The sequence below is a fragment of the Hipposideros armiger genome, unplaced genomic scaffold, assembly GCF_001890085.2.
Source record: "Hipposideros armiger isolate ML-2016 unplaced genomic scaffold, ASM189008v1 scaffold_19, whole genome shotgun sequence".
NCBI lineage: Eukaryota > Metazoa > Chordata > Mammalia > Chiroptera > Hipposideridae > Hipposideros > Hipposideros armiger.
The window spans coordinates 5,332,239-5,357,736 of record NW_017731369.1 but is presented as its reverse complement, the minus strand read 5'-3'; the positions used below and the strand labels follow the sequence as shown (position 1 = coordinate 5,357,736).

General features: G+C 44.9%; 1 protein-coding gene across 7 annotated transcripts in view; it reads right to left on the bottom strand.

Annotated features, from left to right (window-relative positions):
- The window catches only part of KIAA0513 (KIAA0513 ortholog), a 67,331-nt gene extending 42,045 nt beyond the window's left edge, over positions 1-25,286 (bottom strand). For 3 of the 7 annotated variants that reach the window (XM_019635169.1, XM_019635191.1, XM_019635192.1), the window contains exon 1: positions 25,009-25,286. The gene's annotated coding sequence lies outside the window, so the exon portion shown is untranslated. Of the gene's footprint in view, positions 1-2,508; positions 2,588-12,385; positions 12,470-25,008 lie in introns of those variants that run through there. The other 4 variants (XM_019635176.1, XM_019635182.1, XM_019635188.1 and 1 more) reach the window with 4 other exon arrangements.
- Between the last annotated feature and the right edge of the window lie 212 nt (positions 25,287-25,498).

Sequence of the window (25,498 nt, the reverse complement as noted above, 5' to 3'; positions counted from 1 at the left end):
AAGAGCGCAATGATGGTGCCAACTTGGGCCAGTGAAGCAACGTCCTCCACAACTAGACTGAAGAACAAAACGACAGCAACTTGTCTGTTCCCCTTCGCCCAATTCCCCAGTGCTGTTCCCATTCCCCCAATTCCCCAATAAAAAAAAATCTGTAAAAAAAGAAAAAAAGAGAGATGTTGCAACATATGTTTTTAACATGACTCTCCAAAAATCGGAAGGCACCATTACATTAATTCGGTATAGGTGTTCGTCTGGCTGGACCACACTACTAGGGAAAGATAAGATTCCCCTGGTGACACAGAGATGGAGCTCACACACCTGGAGACAAGTCTATACTTAACATGCCCCTGAGGGCCTCTCTCCCTGAAATACCAGATGTCCCCAGAGGGCATTTGGCAAGTGCAGGGTCACAGACCGTTCCTTGCTGATTTCTCTGAAGAGTGCCTGAAGTGCCCACATTCTAATGTAATCATCCAAACAGGACCCATGTGCTGAAGTTCCCAGTGGGAGAGGATTTCATTCGGCTGTGAACCTTAAAGAGGCTGACTGATTCCCTGGGAGACGGACGGCAGCTGCAGGGGTACTCTTGTGGGGAGTATTGTCCAGGACAAGAATAGGGCAGCTCCACCCTATTCTTCCACAGGCATGTGCAGGCACCCCTGGGTCCCCCACAGCATGACCTGCCTACCAGCAGCTGGCTTGAAAGAGGTAACCCTCTATAAGGGAGCGTGTCTGAACTGGCACCTGATAGGAGACGGCTACTCCTGACTGTCAGGGCTACTCTCTAGCTGGCTGCACCTCACCGTGGTCCAGGGTTAACCTTACAACCGTGCTTCCCCATCAGAAGTTCCCTGTGAGTCAGTACCTTGTGTGTCTCTTTCACTCCGGGACTCTCAGAGCCAGAGACGTGCCAGGCACATAAGAGTTGCTCAGTGAAGAGCTGTTGTTGTTGAAAACGCACGGGTCAGGGTTCAAAGGTGATCTCCATGGCCACAGGCTTGCTTCCTCCATCCCTGCAGTTGTTTGTAAAGTCATTTGGCCCAACCCAGCTTAATCACCACCACACACTTCCTGCCTAGTGCCTTTGGTGCTCAGAGAAGGGAGAAAACAGCTGAAGAAAGACTCAGAAAAACACCATGCTGCCAGTGTTTAGAGCTGAAAGGAGCCAAAGCTATAGGGTCGCTTCTTGATCTTTCAATTAATGAAGTTTAAAAGCCCTGTCCCTAAGCCATTCTGCTGGGCTGCATGAGAGACCACCACACAAATCCTGACCTCCATGGACTTCTCATCTAACCCACAAGGCAAAGAAAACACATTCAACAATTCACCCGAAACACAAACCTACTTTCTGCGTAGTGCTGTGTGCAAAGCACTGTGCAAAGAAGAGTCATTTAGAGACCCAAACTTTAAAAAGTGCACTCCTTGGAAGAAGAAGAAAACAAGTAGGTAAGTAATTGTGTGATCGGGCAGAGGGCACCAGTAAACGGGGTACCGGGGTTGGAGAAGATGGTGGCTCAGAAGATGCGAGACCACATCCAAAGGCAAGGGGATTGTCAGGGAAGACTGCCTGAGCTATTGTGCATCTCTGGAAGATGGGTCAGTTACCGCCAAGTAGACGTCAGAAGGGAGGCATCCTCGGAGAGCAATCCACGTCAAAAAAGCATGGACACTTCCCATAGGGTGGGCTGTGGAACGCGTGGAACTCCCTTTGGTTTGTGGAACGTAATGAGCTAGCACTGCGGTGTGGCCTTGGGAGAAACTTATTCTGTCTTGAACGAGGGACTTCCAAGGCATTTTAAAGATTTCTGATGGCAAAGTGTCGAGAAGTGGCCTCCCAGTTATGGGCTTTCCTAGTAGGTCTCTGACTAAAAGGAGCACAGGGTGGGAGTTTTGGGGCGTGTCAGGGGCGCCTATGGCAGTTTGGGACCCATGTTCAGGACCCTCATGCCATCCATTGCAACACAATCCCCAGCTCCCTGAGTTCAAGGTGCCTGATGGGACCTAATTGCATGCGGACCGGTGAAACCCATTAGCTATAGCTCCCAGGAGAGTCCAGGCTAGACATGGATTTGGGGATCAGGAACAAGAAGCATATGAGAAGCACAGAACCACTTAGAGAGCAGAGAAGGGCTAAGCTGTGCCGCTGACGATGAGAGCTTGGGAAGTACAGGGAAGGGGCACTGGTAGGTGTGAGAATTGCAGAGTTGCTGCTCTCAGGAGAGCGAGCACAGATGGCCCCAAAGCCCTGCACAAGGCACCAGCGTAGGGTTTAAATTGGGCCAAGAGCCCAAGCTGGTCAAGGAGTCGGGGGAATTGAGCACAGGGCTGCCACGGTGATGAATTACGACTCACAGCCTTTACAAGGGAAGTCTCCCAATCATGATCTCTCATCTCTGAGGAAGTGAAGATAACAGGTGGGGAGAGGTGAGAAAGGGCAGACCAAACCTCATTTCAAAGAGGAAGACGGCAGGCTCTGTCAAATAGATTAAGGGGGAAGTCAGGGGATACCTTGAAAGAGGTTACTAACAGGATGGCTCTGTGGGCACCACGGAAGGGAAGCGGTGAGGACTGAGGTCAGAACCTGATGCCAAGCTTTGCTGCAGCGCTGTCGTGTTTCTTTCTTACAGACTCGTCGATCAAGAGGCACTGTGTAAGGAAAACACCGGTGTTAGCACGGTGCTCGACCAGTGCATTATAGCTTTGAGGACCAGACAGAAAAATTTGGCCTGAATGTTGTGTAATGAGGTGGATGTACACATACTGGATTTCATTAAACTAAAGTCCACTTGTTTTAATTTTTTATTTTTGCATTTTACGATCTCTGAAATCAAATGTGTCTTACCATTGCTCCAGCCAGGCCCATCACGATACAGTTGTCATTGCTTGGAGACAAGAGCAGGCCCTCGTTTTTTTGTGTTTTTTTTTTAAAGCAATTAAAAAGATATATTCAAAAAGTCCACAGATCATCATCATATCACTCGATGAATTCCCTCCAAGTGAATATCCCATGTAATCACCACCCACCTCAGGGAGCAGGACGTGCCCCTCCCCCTTGGGCCTCTTCTAGTTCTCCCCTCCTCCCCAAAGGGAAATGGATAGAGCACCCCCTGCAAAGAGCATGCTGATTGCAGAGAGGAAGGTATTTTACAGAAACCCATGGACTTCCGCAGCTCTGTGACAACTTCAGAAGAATGAGCCTGTGAATGTGAAGAAGTTTTACAAGTCCTTTAACCAATTTATTTTGCAAATACTTTCCTCTTTAGTACGGACAAGAGTGATACTTGATAATAATCTATGCCTAAATAATTGTAAAGGAGTTCTTTCAGTAAGGACAGCATAAAAATTCTAAGTGAAAAGAAAGCATTGTGTGATAGTTTAAATGGCAGCGTTTAATCTTTTTTTCACAGTGCATAAAATAATGGTGAATCCTACAACTGATGAGGTCTTAAATTTGATGAACTGTCATGGTTGAGCCACCTTACCCAGAGTCAACTTGGAAAGATGCCTCTATCGCTAATGGGCAAAGGAGTCCAGGCCAGGCTCTACCCTACACCTTCATTAATTACTGATATTTGAAATCAAATAACATGTTGATGAAGAACATGGGGGACCCAGAGCCAGCGGGATAGTTAACTGAGAAAATGACACAACTGGGACCCAAAAAGATTTTGGCAGATTTCAGCGGTGGGCTGACTTTAAAAGCCACCTCTTCAAAACCACAATGAGATATCACCTCACATCTGTTAGAATGGCTGTTATCAACAAGACAAGAGATAACAAATGCTGGCGAGGATGTGGAGAAGGGGAACCCTCGTGCACTGTTGGTAAGAATGGAAATTGGTGCAGCCATTACAGAAAACACTATGGAGGTTCTTCTAAAACTTAAAAATAGAACTACCACACGACCCAGCAATTCTACTTCTAGGTACTTATCCAAAGGAAATGAAATCAGTGTTTCGAAGAGATATCTCCCCATCATGTTCACTGTAGCATTATTCACAGTAGCCAAGACATGGAAACAACTTGTCCATTAACAGATGAATGAATAAAGAGAATGTGGCATGCACACAGGCGCACGCGCACACACGGAGTATTATTCAGCCATAAAAAAGAATAAAATCCTGCTATTTGCGACACGGGTGAAACTTGAGGGCATTATACTAAGTGAAATAAGTCAGACAAAAACAAAACTAAAAAACAGATACTGTATGATCTCACTTAAATATGGAATCTAAAAGAAACAAAACTAACAGAAACAGAGATCACATTTGTGGTTGCCAGAGGCAGGCGTGGGAGAAATGGGTGAAAGTGGTAAAAAGGTACAAACTTCCAGTTATAAGATAAATAAGTTCTGAGGCTGCTATACATAGCCTGGTGACTATGATAACAATACTGTTGCATATTTGAAAGTTGCTAAGAGAGTAGGTCTTAAAAGTTCTCTTTGTAAGACAAAACCATTTGTAACTATGTGAGCTGATGGACGTTAAGTTAATGTCATGATCATTTCACAGTATATACATAAATCAAATCATTATGTTGGACATCTTAAATGTACAGTGTTACATGTTCATATCTCACAAAACTGAAACAATGACTAAAAGACGCCTCTTGATAGGAAATTTGTTCATTTTCTGGGCGCTTGCTGAGGGCTTTCCTTGTGCTGGGCATAATGTGGGAGCAGAGAGATGATGACAACATGGTTTCTGCCCTGGAATAACTCATAAATTATTAGTGAGGGAGTTGACCCAAAGTCACACAAGTCCAATACCGAGAGGCAGCTCATTAGTTGATAGTACATGCACTGAGTCGATGTGTTTGATGCTAACAACAGAAAACGCTACATTGACCTTTAGCTGCCTTGACAAAAGTACCTGATCAGAAATAAGAGTGACGATTCCACTCACCTCTGCTTCTGCCAGTCAGGCTGCCCAATCCACACCTTGAAAGGAATGATCAACCTCTCTTACAGCGAGTAAACACATCCAAGAACCCATATGCACTGTTCTCCTCCACCCATAAGTCCAAAGCAACCCATTAGAATGTGTCGTTTTAGAAAAAAACCCCATAAATTTGCAAAGACATTTTCATTTAATAAATGCTGGTAAGACTTTAAAAAAGAAAGGAAAAGAAAAAGGAGCGAGCTATTGAGAATCTGAAGAGCATGCAGAAAACTAAAAATAGAAACAAAAGCCGACCTGATAATGGTGTCACATGAGCAATGGTGAGAACATCGGGGACATTTACTGTGGGGTAAGTAACGTGGGTGACAAGATGGCGGTCTTCCAATGGAGTGGCCATGAGGAGTGGCCATATAACGGAGGATCAGAATGTTCTGTGTGCCTCCAAAGGGAAAAAAGCCTCACAGCGGAGCCCCGGCAAGGCAGCAAGCAGACTCCACTCACCAGGACGATCCCTCCAGAGTCCCCTTGCTAGGGAAGCTGGAGGCGGAAGGTGGACATCTGCTGTTAGCAGGTTAGCAGTGGGAGAGGCTGTTGGACCTCTAGGATTTCGTGTCATGTCCACTCCACGATAGCATTTTATGATGCTCCGTGCAGGCGTCTCTCCACGGCAGCTGTCATAATGGTTATCTCGGACAATAACTCCTATTTTATGACCTCCAGGGAGAAGGAAAGGTCTAAAATGTTCACAGTGCACAGGAAAGAGATAATGGACCACCTGCTGGTTCCCCAACACAGCGGGAGAACAAGACGGCGGCTGCGGCGTAATTCTCCACAAAGACTTCCTAACAAAAACGGTGACTTCGCTGGGATAGAGCCGCGGAAGAGACAAATTCCCTGCTTCACGGAGCATGCGGTCTGGTGATCCTGTCTCCCTTGGTTCAGGAACGGTGCAGAAGACTCCAGAACAAACCCTAATTCACCACAGTGCCCCAAACCCAGAAGGGTCCAGGGGTTCAATGATCCCTTATCCCCCAGTGGATTAGGGAGGAAGGCAAAGGAATATCTGATTACAAACCAGTAGGCCCCTCCACAGTCTAAGCCTCTGAGGTTTCTTAGTTCTTTAAAAGTTGTACTAAGTCCCAACGCAAAAGTCACCTCACACAAGCATTTGGATGTACATTTTGCACTTCGCTAATGTTTAACGTATCCTAGGAAATTCCTCAGAGAATTGGTGAGCCCCCTCATTTAAAGCAGAAAGGGAGGATTTGGTGACACCTGTTTTCCATTAATTTTTGCTATGGACTTACTGAGTTGGTTCCACTATAACCAAATGTTAGAATTTACTGCAAGGCATAATTAAAAAACGACACAGCTGACAATTCAAGGACAGCTGGATTCAATTTGGGTAGAGACACCCCCCCCGCCCCCCAGCCTTCCATCCTTTTGGGTAATTAGGCAAAATAAATGCATATTGCCCCAACCTCTGGTATGAAGATAGCTACACTCAATTATTGGATTGGGACAGGCTCCCCCAAAGATCTGAGACTTGGTCCTTCCCCAAAGAATCCGATGGAGGTTAGGGATGGAACTGAATAAATGTCCATTTTCTCCCAGCTTGGTGCTTTGCTCCCTTTGGCCCAATAAAGGGTTAAAGCAAAGAGCTATGTGCACACTGCACATCTGCGTCTCTGTGGGAGAAAAGGCTTTGGGCGAACGCTTCTGCACACGGGGCCCACCTGGCAGGCTGCAGAAAGCCCTCTGCTCAACAACTGCTGGTGTTCATCACCAAGTTGCCATGACATCTGTCATCCCTGGATGATGGTCGAGGCGCTCTGCAACCTGGAGCTGCTCAAGGCTGCCCATGCAGCTCTCCAAGGGCCACATGCAGAAGGGAACACTGCCACTATTCAAAAAACAACCTTGCGGGTGGCCAGATAGCTCAGTTGGTAAGAGCGCGAGCTGTGAACAGCAGGGCTGCTGGTTCGATTCCCATATATGCCAGTGAGCTGCGCCAGTAAGCTGCGCCCTCTACAGCTAAGATTGTGAACAATGGCTCGACCTGGAGCTGGGCTGCCGTGAGCTACCGTGAACCGCCATGAGCGACCGTGAACCGCCATGAGCGACCAGCAGCCGGCGAGAGCTGCTGTGAGCTGAGCTGGCAGCGACCGACTGCCTCAGCCGGGAAGAGCACAAATGATCATAATACCAACATGGGCCAATGAGCTGCATCCTCCACAACTAGACTGAGAACAACGGCTCAAAGCGGGGGTGGAGTGAGGGGGGAGGGTGGGAAACAACCTTGCATAAGCATTTGGTTGTTGGTTTCTTCAAGACGGAACTTCTGCTTCAGTCAGGCTAGTTTCAACTCTCTCTCTCTCTCTCTCATGCTTTCTTCATGTCCCTGTACACACTACCTACCTCCACCTCTCTCTGGCTAAACCTCTTGGCACATCCAAAGTCTGCTCTTCAACATGGAGAAATCTGAAAATTGTTATTGTGTTATGCTGGTGTTTGGCACAGGTCATCTGTGGTTTTTTTATGAAAGCCTCCTTAATGTTGAAACATGTTTAACAATATTTTTAAAGCCTATCTATTTAATCTACCCTAAGGAAATAACCCAAAATATGGCCAAATTATTTATAACAGCAAAAATTGAAAATAGTCTATAATAAATTGCTCAGAAAGAAAATTATGTACATGTCTGGCACTTCACTGAACTATTACAGACAGCAATAATGACAACACAGCATCACGAAAATGCTTAGGTGAAATGAAAATGAAGTGAAAAATGAAAAATAACCGAGATGTAACATTATGCTCTCCCCATTTACAATGATGTAAAAATAATATAGGGCAATGCCACAGCTATCTTCTATGCCCTACACTATTGATACAAGGATCAAATGAGCTAATTCATAAAGAAAAAAAATAAAAACTGGCTAAAGTACTAGGCAAATTCCAAATGGTATTAATATTAGACATTTGAAGAATGATCAGTGCATGAATCAACAGGGCAACGGAAACTTAAAAATCATATCACAGGGCTGGCTGAGTGGTGCGTTGGTTAAAAGCTGACTTGGGACGCCAGAGGGCCCCGGTTCAGATCCCACATATGAGGGCCAGTGACACTGCCCTCTACAGCTAAGATGCTGAACAACAGCTCAACCTGGAGCTGGGCTGCCGTGAGTCACCAGCAAGGCATAGGCTGCAGCCCCTGCTGCAATGGGTTGCCATGGGCTACCATATGTAGCCAGCAGTCAGCGTGAGCGGCCAGCAGCCCTGCTGTGAGCGGCCGTCCAGAAGCTGGCGACTGATCGCCTCACCCGGGAAGAGCACAATGATAGTGCCAACTTGGGCCAGTGAAGCAACATCCTCCACAACTAGACTGAAGAACAAAAAGACAGCAATTTGTCTGTTCCCCTTCCCCAATTCCTCAGCGCTGTTCCCATCTCCTAATTCCCCAATAAAAATCTTAAAAAAAAAAAAATCACATCACAGTATCAGAGGCCCTGGAGAAAGTGGCCACTTCCAAAGTTCTGCTTATAATTTTCAGATGGTCTTTGTTTTCATCCGCGGCAACATGTGGAGATGGAAATTCAGTGATAGAGAGTCAGCAGTGTCCACAGTTCACTTGTTCAGGAAGTCTTTTAACAAAGCAAGAGTTATTCTTGCAATAAAGACTTTACTTTATTGGAGTGAATGTGTGACTGAGTGTGAGTCAGAGAGAGAAAGAGAAATCTACTTTCAGAGATTAACTTGTTTATCAAGCCCAGATCAAATACTGCAGCGTGAGCTCTACACATTGGTGACTGGCTACCTGGCTACAGACACTTGATATTCTAGACTAAAGACTCTTTATTCTCAGAGAAATCTTTCTCCACGTCTCCCTGTATATGTTCCCTAATGTTCCCGGTGGGGAGAAAGAAAGCTCACTTGCTCACAGTCAAACCATTCACTTGAACCTGGCAGCCTGAGGGTGTGCTAAGAAACACCCCCAACTCTGGCAGCCTGAGGGTGTGCTAAGAAACACCCCCAACTCTGATGTGTAAAGAGGGGAATAAGGAAATGTCAAGGAAGAGGATTCCATTAAGTCCTTTACGTGACCCTGCATATCAGATATGTCTGTCAATATCTACCTAATCTTTCAGATTTTACTTTTCTCTTTCCCCATACAAACCACACTTTTCCTGAGCCAGATACATCCTGACTTCCTCATTTCTTTGTTGAACGCCTCTAATACATCCGTCTTCTGGCTTTCTTATGGTCCTGAGTAAGATGGAGAGGTTACACTCCACCCTGTCTTGCCTATTGCATGTGTCTATAAAGCTTGGACAGAATCAACAGAGCCGTTATTTGAGGTCTCTGAAAAGTAAACAGTAGCGGGTAGATGAGCAAAGACAACCAGAATTTGAAGTACCACCAAAGTGGTGGTCGGTTTGCCATCTCCCGATTCCAGGATCCCCAGCCTGGACTAAATATAATCTGATACCCAGAAGCGAGCATCAGTGGGAACAGCAGAGCACCCAAGAAGACACCTAGTCCTGGCTTGTGGAGCAGGAAGAAGGTTGCCTAATTCTCAGAGACAGTGGGCTAAATAAATCCCAGGGTTTTTCCTTTTTTCATGTCTCTGTCTTCTCAGCTCTCTCATGTCTCAGTCACCCTGTGGTTCCGCAACAGCAGAGGGGTCCACGGGTGCCTGAAACTCTGAGGGAGGGAACCTTCCTTTGCAATTGGAGATGCTATGGTCTCAAGAGGGTGAGAAACCCATTAGATTTTCTCTCAGTCTTCCTGTTGCTTGGGCATGGATGTGAGCTAAGGAAGAGTGTAGCAGACCAGGAGGAATAGAGCCCCTGCTTTCTGGCTGAAGGACCAAAGACAGGAGACCCCAGGAACTGGAAAGCGCTAGAGAGATTGCAGACAGGGAAGAGCGCAGCAAAACAACCCCATAAACCTGTTTATGAGCTCTTGGGCTCACCCCTGAGCTAAGCATGTGCAGATATAACACTAACCAGCATACCATAGACTCTCAAGTTCAGGAGAGATCACACTGCCCAGGACCAACATGGGCATGGAGTAGCACACAGGGGCAGATCTGAAGGATACCACAAAGACTTTGAAAACACAACTGATGCTGAAATCCACAGAAGCATGATAAGGACCTAGAATCAAAACTCAAATTGGTTGAGTCTCATAAGATAATATTCAAAGTTCTCAGAATCAACCCAAAGTTACCCCCAACATATGAACAAAATCAGGAAAATCCTCAACTTGCATGGGAGAAGATAATCAATAGATGCCCGCGCCAATAGGACACAATTATTAGAATTAGCTAAGACTTCAAAGCAGTTATTATATATAAAAAAAAAATACTCCATGAAGTAAGAAGAAACATTCTTAAAGTGAAGGGGGAAGATTAAAAGTCTCAGCAAAGGGCCCGCTGAATGGCTCAGTTGGTTAAGAGCTCGCTCAAGAGCTTGAGCTCTGAGCAACAGCAGTTCGAGTCCAGCCCGAGCTGAGCAGCCGCTGAGCTGCCAACAGGTAGCAGGATGGCTCAGCTAAAAAAAAAAAAAAAAAGTCTCAGCAAAGAAACAGAAGATATAAAGAAGAATCAAATGGAAAATTTAGAACTAAAAGCTAACCACTATCAGATAGGTTCAATAGCAGTATGAATAGGAGCAAGGGAAAAAAAATCAGTGAACATGAAGACAATAACTGATAAATAAAAATGATCTAATATGAATAACAGAGAGAAAATTTTTTTTTAGTGAACAGAGCCTTGGGGACCTGTGGGACAACACTAAAGAATAACATGTGTGTCATTAGAGTCCCAGAAGGAGAGGAGAAAAAAGGCAGAAGGCAGTGCAATATAGCACAATATATATATTCTACTACATGATCATTGGTCAAAAAGGAAGTCTCAAGGGGCATTAGAAAACATTTTGAACTGAATGAAATTGAAAATACAACATATTAAAACCTGGAAGATGCAGCTAAACCAGTACCTAGAGAGATGTATAAAGCACAAAATGCTTATATTAGAAAAGAAGAAAAGTCTTCAATCAATAATTTAAACTTCTACCTTAAAAACTAGAAAAATAAGAGCAAAATAACCCAAAACAAGCAGAAGAAAGGAAATAATAAAGAGCAGAAATCAATGAGATTTAAAAAGAGATACAATGGAGAAAACAAATAAAACTAAAACCTTTTTCTTCGAGAAGACTATAAAACTTGATAAAGCTCGAGCAAGATAGATCAATAAAAAAAAAGAGAGAAGACACAAATCCTCAATATGAGGAATAAAGAAGGGGGTATCACTAGAGATCCTGTAGACTTTAAAAGGATGATAAGGACAAACTACAGACAACTCTACACACATAAAGTTGACAAGTTAAATAAAATGGACCAATTCCTTGAAAATCACAAACTACCTAAACTCACCCAGGATGAAATGGATAACCTAAATAGCCCTATAACTATTAAAGAAATTAACTTCATAGTTTAAAATCTTCCAAAAAGGAAATCTCCAGGCCCACATGGATTCACTGACAAATTCTACCAAACATTTAAAGAAGAAATAATATCAATTCTACAAATCTCATCTTGAAAATTCAATAGGATGTAACATTTCCCAATTCATTTTATGAGGCCAGTGTTACTCTCTACCAAGTCAAAGGCAATACAAGACAGTGACAAGCCAACATACTTCATGAACACAGATGCAAAAGTATTAAATATTAGAAAAGAAACTACAGCAACTCAGAAGAAGAAGAATATACCATGACCAAGTAGTTTATCCTGGGAATGTAATGCAAAAATCAAACAATGTCACCCACTGCATGGCCAGTCTAAAGAAGGAAAAACATGATCATCTCAATTGATGCAACAAAAACAACAAAAAAGCATTTGACAAAATTCAATATACCCATTAATGATAAAAGTTCACAGCAAATTAGGAATAGAAGAGAACTTCCTCTGCCTGATAAGAGCATCTATACAAACTCTGTATCTAATGTCACGCTTAATGATGAAAGGCTGAATGCTTTCCCTGTAAGACTGGGGAGAAGGCAAGGGTATCCTCTCTCACCACTCCTATGTAACAGTATTGGAAGTCCTACTTCGTGCAATAAGGCAAGGGAAAGATATTAAAAGGCACTGGAAAAAATATTGACGAGAAGAAAAAAATACCTGTCTCAATTCACGAATAACATATTGTCTAAGTAGAACTCCCAAGGAACCTTCTTTTTAAAATCCCTAGATCTAATAGGTGATTCAGCAAGGTTGCAAGACAGAAAGTTAACACAAAATTCAATCATATTTCCATATACTAGCAATGAACATTTGGAAACTGAAGTTAAACACTAAATGCCATTTGCAATAATTCCAACAAGTAAATACTTAGGTATAAGTTTAACAAAACATGTATAGTATTTACATGCTGAAGACTCCAAAACATTGGTGAAAGAAAGAAACCAAAAAAGACTTACTTAATAAAGGACACAGGAGCCGACTGAGTGGCTCAGTTGGTTAAGAGCTTGCTCAAGAGTGCGCACTCTGAGCAACAGGGTCGCCAGTTCGATTCCCGGCCCGAGCTGAGTTGCCACTGAGCTGCCAAAGGGTGGCAGGATGTCTCAGCTAAAAAATAAAAAAAATAAAGGACACACATACCATCATGTTTGAAGATTGGAAGACTCAATACAGTAAAGATGTCAATTCTCCCCAAATTCATCTACAGGTTTCGTGCAATTGCTATCCTAGAAGAACTTTTTAATAGTCATAAACAAGCGTATTCTAGAATTTATATGCAAAGACAAAGAAACTAGAATAGCTAAAGCCAACTTGAAAGAGAAGAACGGAGTTGGAGGAGTCACACGTTCTGATTTTAAGACTTACTATATTTGCTACGGTAATCAAGACGGTGAGACGTTGGTGAGTGACAGACACACAGATCAGTGAAACAAGACAGAGTTCAGAAATAGCCCCACACAAGTGTAGCCAACCACTTTTGACAAATATCCAAAAGCAATTCGATGAAGCAATGATAAGTCATTTCAACAACCAATCATGTTGAAACAATTGGACATCTGCAGGCAAATAAATAAATAAATAGCTATAAAGAACCTTGACCTAACCCTCACATCTTATTTACAAAAATTAACTTAAATGAACCAGACCAAATGTAAAACATAAAACTATATAACTTTTAGGGGGAGGGAGATTGTCACTTCAAGGGGTAAAAGGTATAACTATTGCACTGTGTTGTACAGCTGAAACTAATTCTAAAAAATGTGTATTTCATAATAAAAAATAATTTTAAAAAAACTGTATAACTTTTAGAAAAAACAAAACAAAACAAAAAAACAGGCAAAGAGCTCTTAGACACAACAGCAAAAGCACTATCCATAAAAGAAAAATTTGATAGACCAGACGTAATACAATTAAAAACTTTTGCTCTGTGACCAACAGTTAAGAGAATGAAAAGACAAGTTATAGACTGGGAGAAAACATCTACAAATAACATATCCAACAATGGACTTGTATCCAGAAGACAGAAAGAACTCTCAAAATGTAACAATAAGAAAACAAAGGAGCCAACTTAATGGGGGAAAAACAGACACTTGACCAAAGATGATATGGATGGTAGATAGGTACATGAAAAGATGTTCAACCTCATGAGCCATAGGGAAAGCACATGGAAAGAGACAGGGATGGAGACAAAGCGACAAAGAGACACAGAGACAGATAAGGAGACACAGAGACAGAGGGAGACAGAGAGACATACAGATTTACTGGCTTCTGGATCTAATGACAGGGCGTCATCCACTCTGCAAAGTGTTCTGAGATGTGAAACGAGCGGTCTTTTTATCAAATATTTTGAAGATTTTTATACCACCCATTATAGAAATTATATACAATCCCATTCTTCTGAAAGTTTCCCTCCTTACAAATTCATATTTGAATGAAAGGACGGCACGTTCAGACCTCTCAAAACAGTCACTGCTCCTGCCTCTCACGTACTCGCATGAGACGCTCTGTCACACCTGAGTGCCGCTGTGGCTTCTGGTGTCACATGCTCTGTAGAAGCTCAAAGCCACCGCTTCCTCCTGCTGCTTCAGTTCATCACAATGGTGTGAGAAAGCCATGACGGTTTGGGCTGTTCTTTCACACAATTATTACTATTACTTAATACTTTTTAATAATTACATGACAATTACTCGTACAACTAACATTCATTGGATGTTCACGACACACCAGGCAGAGCTAATGCTTTATTTATACTGATAACCTGATTTAATTTTCCAGTAACATGTGAGCTGGGTCTATTATTATCCTCATTTTATGGCTGAAGAAACTTTAAGGCTTAGCAAGGTTAAACAGCTGTCTAAAGCCATAGAGTGAAAATGGAAGAGTCTAGATAATCCCATGCGGAGTCTGACTACACCGTCTTGCTATAATGCAAACAGGTAACTGCTAATTTGGGGTATGGTTAAGGACACTCCAATAGCCATAGAAGACTGTGAATTAACACTACTTGACCAGTCTCCACAGAAGACTCAATCTGTAGGTCTTCCCATTGGCAAGTGATGCAAATCTGACTTAGCAGTTTGATATTTACTCCAAAGCATTTAAAGTTTTCTAAATTCCCATTTTAGTAGAGATGGGCAAACAAGGAGGGCTTTGCACGTTACATGCACCAATGCTGGGTTTTCATAGAAGTTACTCAGTGCCTAACGGAAAAACTGAATGACTTAAATATAATCATGAGAGAATAAAGGAGATGCTTGCAAAGGAGAGGGGAAAAAACAGTTGCGCACAAAATAATTCTAGGCTTTCTTTTGCTCCATTAAAATCATGAGATGTTAGGGTCAGAAGAGATTTTAGATTTCTGGAAGATGGCAGGGAGGGGGAGGTTGGCAGACAGGTAACAATAGGACAGGGGGGTGGAGGTCCAGGGGAAAGGCACAGACTCATGGAAATAGTTTTAAGATAGGAAATTGAGACCCGGAGAAGTGAAGTGACACAGTGACATCATGTGAGCAAAGTCATACAAAGGGTGGTTCATACAGAGCTGCATCTAGAACCCACAATTTCTACCCACGATGCCACCAACTGGTTAAAAAAAGAGAACCAGGGAAAATGCAGGGCCACTCTTGTCCCTGGGTTGTTTGTCACATCTCTGCTCAGTGTCAAGTTCTGGAACTTGACCACCTGAGGCCAAAGAACATAGCTGCTGCTTCTCTAATGGAGACAGTCCCAGTGTAGAAGGATAAAAGGTGTTGTTTTGCAGAATTCAGGCCATTCATTTGACAAATATTTACTAAGCACCCACCATGAACCTGAATCATGATAAGTCCCGGGGATACAAAGATGAATATGGGATATGGGCCTTCTTTGCCGAACGCAATCTAGGGAGAGACAGACATATGTAAACGATTACAGCAATGTGACAAGGGCTACAATTCCTGGATGCAGATGCTAAAGGGAGCTTAAAAGTAGGAGCGCTCAGTTTTGCCTGGGGAGACTTCAAAGGCGACCTTTTTCAGGTGGAATCTGGTAGAAGCCTGCAGGTCAGATGAGGGAAGATATTCCAGACAGAGAAAACAGCACACAGTGGAAGCTATGAAGTAGTTTGATATCCCCTCTCCCTCCCACTCACATACAGCTAATTCAGACTTATTCAAATCTAGTTGGAGAGTTCAGAAGCATGAAAAAAAATCTCACCAACTCTAGCACAATTTCAGTATACATTTGCAAGCATTCCCCAAAATCTTAAAACAAATATATTGGGGGTGCCAAAAAAATGTATACAAGTGGACACGTTGGTCAGCATTGCTCAAGCAGTAGTTTGCCGTAATCAGAAGTGTCTGGATGCTGATGGTCACCACTTTGAGCACCTCTTGTAATTGCAGACGTCAAACATGACTTGTATTCATCTTTTGTTATCGGTATATATTAAGTATTACAATTTTAAAAGTTTTTTTTTCCTTTCTTAAAACGTGTATACAATTTTTTGGCACCCTCTGTATATAAGCAATCGCTTTTCTACCCATAATAATATGGGGAATATTCTTATAGGACAAATACAATGAATAATAATATGATAAATTCTCTTAATTTGGTGGGGCCTCGATACATAGCAAGAATTAAAATACACATTATTCTGCCCTGCAGCCCTGCTTTGGAGTATAAATACATATTTTTTATAGCAGTTGGCAGATGTTTCCTCGCATGTGAGTGAAAAGAAATAGGTGTCTGCTGTGCTTTGCTTCTGCGAAAGTACCTAAGTAGTATTCAGGGGCGGCTTAACGTGGACTGACACACAGCTCTCAAGGCATAGGATTCTCCAGGTGCTTAATCTGCAAAATTCTAACTCACGATTTAAAAGTGGAGCCAATTTTCTTTCACCTCAAATGCTTTAGCTGGAGGCAACTCCCGTTGGGTCTGTCCTTTCAGGTAAAGAAACAATAGGTGAGAGAGAATTTCACCAGAGAGAGAAAAGGCAACGAAAAGATGGGCCTGCGTGGAACCTGTCAAGTTTCGGGAGACTAATAGCCTTCCTGATACAGCAGTGGCAATTCAGAAACACAACAAACAAACGTGGAGCCCCACGAATCTACAATGGGACTACAATAGAGACACTTGGGCTGGATAATTCTTTGTCGTGAAGCTGTCCTGCGTGTGCCCTGTAGGATGTTGAGCAGCATCCCTGGCCTCGATCCACAAGATGACAGAAGCACCCCTCCCCCTGGTTGTGACAACCAACAATGTCTCTAGACGTTGCCCGCAGTTGAAATCCCTGATCTAGATGAACTCCGCCCAGCAACGATGTCAAAGAGTCTCAGTCCTGTTACCTGCTTCCTACTAAAAACTCTTCTTTCGTTAGTGTCACCGTCACCCCCCAAATAAGCCCACGAAAGAGTAATCCCAATGGCCCTTTGACAATGCACAAGTCCCTACCTTAAATAGCTAATATTTGGGGACACAGGGAGCCTTGTGCATTGAATTCCTCTGATGACAACAGGCTCCAAATGGCACTGACCACTCAGTTGCCTCTAGAGCGGTAAGAGGATGGCTGTGTGTTTCATTTTTCCAGTCATAGGTCCATTCGATCGGTCAACAAATATTCTTGAGCGTTTATGGTGTGCCAGGGGCTGCTCCAGGTGGACAAGACAAGCAAAAGTCCAGCCCTCCGGAAGTTTATGTTCTAGCCAGAGAACAGAGAGGTAAGCAAACACATCATTATAGTTCCTCCTAAGTGCTGTGAATAAAAGGACAAGTAGGTTCGAGCTGCGCGGTCCAGTGTGGCAGCAACGTGTCACATGTGGCTACGGAGTCATGAAATACGGTCCGTTCAAACTGAGACATGCTGACCGCACTGTAGGTCAGACTCCATGCAAAAAGAGACTATAAGATATTTCACTAATGATTTTTATATTGATTGTATTTTGGATATACTGGGTTAAATAAAATCTACTATCAAAATGATTCTGCCTGTTTCCTTTACGTGTTTAGCGTGGCTGCTAGGAACTTAAGACGACGTATGTGGCTCACCCTGTATGTCTACTGGGCAGTGCTGGGTCAGAGCAACCAGATGGAGGTGGGAGCTCCTTCAGCCTGAGACACCAGGGAAAGTCACTACACGATCTGGAAGACCGGCGTCCCAGCTCAAGGAAAAGGCAAATTCATGGGGCTCTGCGGTGGGAACGAACCTGGCTTCTTGGAGCCACCGTCAGGCAGTGTGGTCCAGTTGGGGGAGCAAAGGGAGGGAGGGAAGGATCTGAGGCTGGCAGGGCTGCAGGCCGGGCATGAGGAGGAGCCTGGAGGCCAAGTTTAGGAGTTGGGATTCCATGCCAGGAGCAATGGGAGAGCACTGGAGGGTGACGTCAGGGGAACACCATGATCTCCTTTAGATTTTGCAAAGATGCTGCATGCTGGCAACCATGTGGAGAGGGTACTGGCACGCAAGCAAGAACAGAAGGAGGGCGACCAGGCGGGAGGCGTCAACCTCATGGGACCCCTCAGCTTTTGGCCACTCCCGGTAACCTCAGAAGAGGATAGGAGACAAAGTCAGAGACGCTGCTAGTTCTCTCCCACAGGATACCAAGTCTTGTTATATTTAAATTTCACTCCATAGAATACCTCTTGGGGTGACCGGTTAGCTCAGCTGGTTAGAGCATGGTGCTGATAACACCAAGGTTGCTGGTTCGATCCCCGCGTGGGCCACTGTGAGCTGCGCCCTCCTTAAAAGAGTCAACTACGCCATTGTAGCACGAAAGCAATGTGTGACCAATGGCCATGGCTGTTCCCCAATAAAAAAAAATAAAAAATAAAAAAAAGAATACCTCTTTCCTCACAAGAGCAGGTAAAGGAAGAGTTTATTATCCAAATGGGGCCTGAGATTCTGAGCCTGATTCTGAGTGTGATCCTGCTGCTTCATGGAGCGCCGCATAATCTGCCTCCTCAGAGCAGAGAGGGTATTAGACTAGCTTCCCTTGATTTACTGGTTTCCTGTTTCCTTTGTCCCACCATCACCACACTCATTCAGTTTCAAAAAACCGGGGGTGGGGGGGGGGTCTTAGGCTTGTCGGTTCGATTTCATTTCACTCTTTGACTTCATTCTTTTCTCATGAGGCTTCCACCCCTTTCCCCTGGGCCCTACTTTTGTGCTTTAGCTTCCTGGGTTCCCCCCCTCAGCCCCCTAACTCCAGTACGCCAGCTGAACAGCAGCTCTCTAAGCTCATTCACTCTGGCATTTTCCACTTACCATTTGCTCGGCTGTTTCTAGATTCTCATTTCTTCCCCAGCTCAGTGGTCATTTTTGCCACTGGTGAGTCATCTGCTCTGAGTCATGCTTGGCGATGATGCAAAGGCCAGGAAAATGCCTCAGAGCACACCTGGTTGACAAAAGGATGTCCCTGAAGGGTATGGTCTGCACCTAGGCACATGTTTTCCTAAGTGCATTCAGTAAGTAAGAGAAAAAATAGCCCCCTTTTCGCTCTCTTTTTTGTTTTTTTTTTCCTTCAAATTTACCATGTCTCTCAACATTTGTTGGAGATTATGCCTCTGGTGGCATGAGTGTTAGTCATTGGTTCCAGACTTTCAGAGGCAGGAGAATGTTCCAGGAATGAGCCCAAAAGCCCCCGAGGATGAAAGCAGGTCTTCTTATGTGAGGTTCGTCCTCCATTGTACGGCGTGGGCCTTCACACGTGGCCACGTTTGGATCACTCTTCCTTCTGAGAGCTACGAAGGTGCTGTTTAACAAAGGGGCCACCAAACTGTACATAAAGAACGGTCCCTGCCCAGGGGAGACTGGGGAGATGACAATGAAATGTAATGTGGTACCCAGCCTGGATCCCGGAGCAGAAAGACAAGCTGGCCAGGGTCTGCGTGCCAGCTCTGCCCTCACAAGCTGTGTGATGGGAGGCAAATTACTCTGCCTCTCCAGGCCTCTGTTTTCTCATCTGTGAAATGGGGCTGGTAATAGCGACGACCCCGCAGTGTGTTTGGCGAAGGTTCAAGTGACAACCCATAGAGCACATAGCACACTGTTGGGCGTGGCAGAGTAAACCCGGGAAATACAAGCTAGAACAACAAGCTTACCCCTTGGGAACATAACATAAACTGCCTTCCAGCCTGTCTTCCGTGAGAGTTCTATGCTTGCCTCCTTGTCAAGGCCAACTCTGAAGTTTAAGGAACTTGACTGAATACCACCCCATACATATAAGAACCTGCCTCAAGGCCTCAAAAATTTTACTGTTACAGGCTCATTTCTTCCTTCCAAATATAAAACTCTCGGCAGAGGTATTGTCATCAGCTCTTAGCACATGGGAACAAGACAGCCTATCAAGTCCCTGTAGAAAGGGATTTGAAAAGGCAGGAGGAAGAATGGAAAGTTGGAACGGAAACATACCCCATGGGGTAGGGTGGGGGTGGCACTCAGGGACAATAAATGCCATCAGATCTCTGGAAGGAGTCACAAGAGAATGGTGGTGACAGTGCCACGGGGGAGAGGGCTGGGAAGCTGGAGGGGTAAGGGAGGCAGAACCTGAAATGACTTTTCACTAAACAGCTTTTTGTATCATTTGAATTTTGTACCATCTGCATGAATGGATTACCTCGTCAAAGATTAATTAAATTAGGGAGGGGCATATCTGGGTGAGACAGAGCCAGAAATACAAAGTTCTCTGAACGCGAAGGTGCAAGGCATTTCAGATATTTTGCTGGCAGCCTGGCTTGCTCTCGCCCACTCCCCGAACGCCCCAGCTCCCAATCTCCAAATAAGAAAAGTGACTCCATGAACTCCTGGATGGCTCATTCTTAGAACATCAGCAATACTTTTTTCAGGGTCCAAAACAAATCTGAGACACTGAAACCCAGAACTCTTAAAACCGTATGAAAAAGCCCTTCAGAGTCACTGGAAAAGCTCCCCAAGGGAAAATGCAACTTCTAATGATATCACCCCCCCATCAAAGTCGCTGTGTGAGGTCTCATGCTGGAGTGTCCTGTTCAGCTGTATCATTTATGTCACCGTTGGACGTCAATAAGCTATTCCCCAGCATAAGGACAGGGTAAACAAAATAAGGAAATATTAAAGGGAATAATCCTTCCAGGGTCCCTGCAGAGCCAGAAAAGAAACCCCACATCTACCCCTGGGCTTGTGCTCCTAGGAAGATCTACCCATTAGGAGGCAGGTGGGGTAGGGACATCATGGGACACCACATTCAGAGGATTCATCTAGTCCTGCACGAACTTGGGCAAGTCACTCAATTACCCTGACCCGCACCCTCCTCACCTGTGACACATAGAGATCACCACTTACTTTGCAAATTGTGAGGGCCATAGATGCTTTATGTACAAATATCCAAATCATGTCATCATCCCTAAAAATAACGCAGCACCTCCTGCCAGGTTTCCCCTTTAAAATGTCACTGGATCTTGAAGTTGGAAGGCACTATGCATTGAGTTGTCCCCCTAAAAAGATACGTCAAAGTCCTAACCTCCGGAATCTGTGAATGTGACATTTGGAAATAGGGTCTTCGCAGATGTAATTAGTTAAATTAAGACAAAGTCATAGGGGAGTAGGGTACACCCTAAATCCAATTTGACTGGTAACCCTATAAGAAGAAACAGAGAGACACATACACAGAAGGAAGGTAGTGTGAAGCCACAAACACAAGGTCACGTGGGAGAAGAAGGTCATGTGACCACAGGGGCCGAGATGGGAGTGATGTAGCTACAAGCCAAGGAGCACCAAGGATGGTTGGCAACTACCGGAGGCTGACAGAGAGACATGAACAGATACTCCATCAGAGCCCTCAAGAAGGACCCAATCCTGACCACACCTTGGATTTGGATCTCTGGTCCCCACAACTGTGAGAGAATACATTTCTGTTGTTTTAAGCCACCCAGTTTGTGGTATTTTGTTAGAGCAGCCCTAGGAAACTAATACAGGAAGTCTTCTAATTTTACTATCTAATGCTTGAATTCTCTTGCCCAAAGGTCAGCTAGCCAGCTTATGTATGACTGTCTCTAGTATAAAAAAAAAAAAACACCATAAAAACACAAAACAAACAAAAAAAACCAAACTTAATATTTACCAAGGAAGCAATCCCTCCCACCTATGAAAAGATCTGTTATAAATACCATTCATTCAACAAACATTTATTGAGCACCTGCTATATGCCAGGCCTTGTTTGGGGATACCGTTGATACAGTGGTAAATGGGGAGCAGACAATAAAAGGATTTTCAAATAAGGCCCTTTTTATATCGTTATGAAGATAATCAAACAATGTAGCAGAATAGAATGAGTGGGTTGGGGACTACAAAGAAATTATTTTGATTGTTGGGGAAGGTCCCACTAAGGATGTGATATTGGAGAAGTGACCTGAATGACTGACAGGGAGCCAGCCATGGGAAAAATCTGGAAGGAGGAACAGCCCATGCAAAGGCCCTGAGGCAGAGCAAGCTAGACATGCTCAAAGCACAGAAAGGTGGGACTTCTGTGCGTGAGAGAATGGTAATTAATGAAGCTGGAGAAACAAGCAAGGTCAGTCAGGACTCATAGCCACCCCAGAAGACCAAGGTAAGAAGTTTCAGTTTGATCCCATGAGCACTGGGAAGCCATGGGGGAGAGACATGATTTGACTCAGTTTTTAAAAGATCACTCTGGCATGGTAAGGTTCTTAAAACTGAAGTCTTTCTCCCTATAATGTTTGTCCTTTAGTTCATAGGATCTTAAGCCTCTACAGAACAAGTTCAATAAATGACAGCCCCGAACCTTCTATAATCCTGGCTCCCACGATCCTCCTGACTTATCAGCTCTAAAGCATTCACCATTGTACCAATTTCCAATAAATATGCTTGACTTTATTTTTTCTATGTCCTTCATTAAATGGCATGTCCCGAAAAGAACACAATATTCTAAGCATGGAGCAGACTGGAATTATCCCCTTTCTCAGCCCAGATCTATATTTCTATCGATGTGCTTCAAAATTGTCTTGGCTTTTAATTCTCTTCTGTACCACTGACCTGCCAAAACATATTTCTGACAAATTTCTGTGGAAGTCCTTTTTTTGATGCTCAGATCTCGAAAAAAAAGGTCATTATCCCTAATGAGAACAGCTGTGCCATGTTTTTGGTTTTTTTTAAAAAAAGTGTCACCATTACCCAATCAATGCCACGTATAAAAAAAATGGATAAAATAAACAAAACTACTGGGTCAGCTCCTGAGGTTTCATAACCACTGCATTTCTCTTCCAGATGGAGGACAAGGAAAACTATTATGTCAAGTTTCCCTACAATTGCTTTGCTTTCTTGCATCACATAGCTGAAGACACCTCTTTGGAAAGAGCACCTTAAGCAAAAGACACTCCCTGAAATCATACTTCCTACTAGATTTCTCAAAGACCTAGAAACAAATCTGAGTAGACATAGACTATCTCAAGCTTGAAGCAGGGAGAAGCAGTGAAGGCGCATCTACACCAGCAAGCTAAGCTGACTTAGTAAGCAGGACAAGTGGTGGGAGAGAAGGATGTTCTCCAATGGACGCAGGGAAAGCTGTGGGGCCTCGCGGATGTGCGTATCCTCTACCCAGATCCTTTCCACATCCCTTTCCACATCTGCTGTCAGATAGCTAGGTTTAACACTTTGCTTTGACCCCTAGTACTGTTTCCTCATCTGTGACACTCATCTGTGACACTTGAATGAGAACACCACCTATCACTCCAAGTTTATTGTGAAGATCAACTAAGATTTGGGGTGTGAAAGTCCTTTGTACTGTCACATAAAAGTGAGGGGTTATTATTGGCAGTAGGATTTTTACTCATCTTTTTGCAGCTCTTTCCGGCTGCCAGTTGACTTTTCACGAGTTTAAAAAAAAAATCTTCCAAGGCTGCTTTTGATGTTTCTTTTAAACTGATTATTTTCTTTTTGGAGGGAGGAAAGCAGGAAAGGAGGAGGAAGAGAGGAAGGGAGGGAAGAAGGGAGGAGGGGGGAGAGGCATGTAGCATTAATTCACCCCATCCTAAACCTTTCCTAAAGATGGTCCTAAAAGAAGTCCCTTCAGAGCCATTTGGTGTGACTATAAAACAAGTTACCTCTGAAGAACCAAAGCTATAGCCATGAAAAGAGAAGTCTAATAGTTATGGATATATTCTCCACTTCCTGGAACTCGGTAGCAAGTTTATAAGGTTGGTGATTTACTCACGTCACTGAGTAGCTTTTCATTGTCTTTAGTTGCTACATTCTCAAATAATACAAACTATCTTTATAGTAACTGACACATGCCACACAAAAGACAAACACTGCAAAACACATGGGAATGCATTCCAGAACCAAATGGGAGGCTAGAAATAATCTGCCCATCACTAAGAGTGCCTGTGTGTGCGTCCTCAGCCATCTTCATTTCTTTAATAGGAAAAGAAAACCTCATGAGCCAACTTTTTCTTTGTGAGCCAATCTCAGTAGCCTGTCGCTTTGCACTTCAAATATATAAGCAGTCCAATTTCTGAACAAAGTGGAAATAAAAATGAGTGACAGCTGAAGGGAAAGATTCTGAACAACCGGAGAACATGCCCACTTCCAAACAGACATGAAAAGCCGGGCAGGAGCGCTCACGCTTAATACTATCTAAACCTCTTTTTTTCTCTGCTTAATTCAGTGTTAAGCATTTTGGCTGCCCTGGCTGAGGTTTAGGGCTCGGATGCCGCTAATGAAATGAATCTGAAACGTTAGCATTAGGTGACAATGGCCTGGATGGCAGCCTGGCGAAGGCAGCCTGGTCCCTGACAGCTGTCAGCTTGCCTCCAACACTGACTCACCACAACAGCAGCCTCCACGTCAGGACGCCTCACCGGTACCAGCTCAGAGGCAAGTTCCTGCTCCTTCTGCAGGTTGGCACCCTTGCCTGACACTTTTGAGGAGCTGGCCAGTGCCCACTGCAAAGTCTTTTTCCTCTTCCAGATTTCCTTCTCCCAGATCCAATTAACGTGCCATCTAGGGAAGCACAAACCTAGTACCAGGAAGGAAATGTTCCCAGCTCCAGGACCACATCCTGTCCCCTCAAAGACCCGGGACATTGGCTTAGTCCACTCCGAACCTGCGGTCCTGCACTTAGCTTCTAACACTGCGTGTCGACGGCTGCGCGCTCTGCAAACCTCTTCTTTGCTTACCAGCACATTGGGGGGAGTGGGGGAGCCCCGGGAAGGCACGGGCAGAACTGATGCGGCAGGCACCCCGTCCATAGCCTCTTCTCCCTTGCCCGCACTCTTCGCCAGTCTGCCACCCCAGCAGCACACATGCAGCAGATTTAAAAGCGAACACACGCGCACAACTTGGCAACTGTATTTCTCCTCGCCGTCCCAGGCACCCCCTCCCCGGCATGCTCTTCCAGGGGGCTGGGGGCTCTTCTTTCCCCCAAGACTGAAGAACCGGCTCCATATCAAAGCCACTTGGCAACACCATCTGCCACCGGGGTGGCGACACCTTGTCCAGTCCCCTACACCGTGGGCTCCCCTTCCCATGTCCTCACTCCCCGGCAAACGCGGACCCTGCCGAAACCCCCGAGGCCCCCGACTCCGCGTCATGTCACGGCCCTCTCCCGAGCCCTACCTCCCCTCACCCGCTGGTCCCCGGAGAAGCCCGGGCTGTCGCCTCCAGCGCTCCAGCTGTCGCCTCTCGGAGAGCCCTCGCGCTGCCCGGAGACCCGGGAACCTGCCTTTCCCCCTCGGGCGCCGGCGGGGCCCCTCTCACCGCGATGGGCGCCGACCGGTTGGCGGACCGAGGAGCGAGCGGGCACCGGGTAGGGTCCGCGGTGAGGCCACAGAGCTGGCGGGAGAGCCGGGTGCTTCTGAGGCGCCGGCTCGCGCGAGCTGTCAGTCAGCGGGCCGCGCCCGCCCCCCTAGTGGCGTCTGCGCAAGCGCGAGGGCAGCCCCGGAGCGGCGTCACGTGACGCGGCGGTACTCCAGCTGGTTCCCAGCGCTCGAGAGGGAGGGTCTTGACTCTGTTAAGAGTCGCTTTGGGCCGGGGCCGTCCCTCGGCGAGAGGCCTGGTCCCCTGCCCCCGGGGTCACGCTCGGAGACCTCCCGTGGGTCGCCTTTAT